General features: G+C 30.5%; 1 protein-coding gene across 1 annotated transcript in view; it reads left to right on the forward strand.

The window, feature by feature from the left end:
* The first annotated feature begins 520 nt into the window (after positions 1-520).
* Positions 521-833, forward strand: part of HEXB (hexosaminidase subunit beta) — a 17935-nt gene continuing 17622 nt past the window's right edge. The window contains exon 1 of the mRNA XM_015571624.1: positions 521-586. The gene's annotated coding sequence lies outside the window, so the exon portion shown is untranslated. The remainder of the gene's footprint in view (positions 587-833) is intronic.

The raw sequence follows: 833 nt of genomic DNA on the forward strand, positions 1-833 counted from the left end.
AATGGAATCGCAAATAATCAAGAATTATTTCGTTTGGTATTTGTGTGCCCTCAGTTCGTCCACTGTTGCTGTTTTTGTGCCATAAATGTTATCTTTTATGTATCCCCATAAAAAAGTCTAGTGGATAAATTTTCTTTGTTCAAAGTTTAGTCTGGCTTCGTCCATTATTTCAAATCAGTTAAACCTGAAAAGGAATGAAAATTCAGTGAGTTATCATCTGTTAAAGTGTATTGTGTCCCCCTCAAAATGTATACACATTGAATAACTCTAAAGGTCTTATTTGCGCTTCAACTGGATTTTCAAACTTTCAGTAGCATTTTAGGATGAATTTCCTTTGTTCAAAGCTTAGCCTGGCTGAAAAGAAAGAAACATAAATTGAACTAGCAGCTGTAAAGTGTGTATACATGTTTTGGGACACCCTGTATTTAATTTTATTTGCTTTACCTGGTCATGGTTCTTTGTTTGGATAATACAACTTTATTATTTCAATTTTTTATTTTGTAAATTATGCAATAAATTATAAATTTTACTTTCCCTAGGTTTAGAGACCTTTAGCCAGTTAATATATCAAGATGCATATGGGACTGTAAGTATGATTATCATATGTTAACATTGTTGGATAGACAGATTACTACAAGAAAAATGCAAGCTTTTTAGCTTTTTATTACCTCTTGAAGGTTTCTTCTCCCCAAATATTTATGTTAGCTGGTAAATGTAAATTTCACACTTTTTTTTGGCTCTAACTTAATATATTGTATCCAATACTTGCATAGATAGATGTAGTCTTTTTTGATCTCATTTCAAGAGAATTTTCTGAAAATAAGTCAAAATTT

This window comes from Myotis davidii, unplaced genomic scaffold (genome assembly GCF_000327345.1).
Source record: "Myotis davidii unplaced genomic scaffold, ASM32734v1 scaffold44, whole genome shotgun sequence".
Taxonomy (NCBI): domain Eukaryota; kingdom Metazoa; phylum Chordata; class Mammalia; order Chiroptera; family Vespertilionidae; genus Myotis; species Myotis davidii.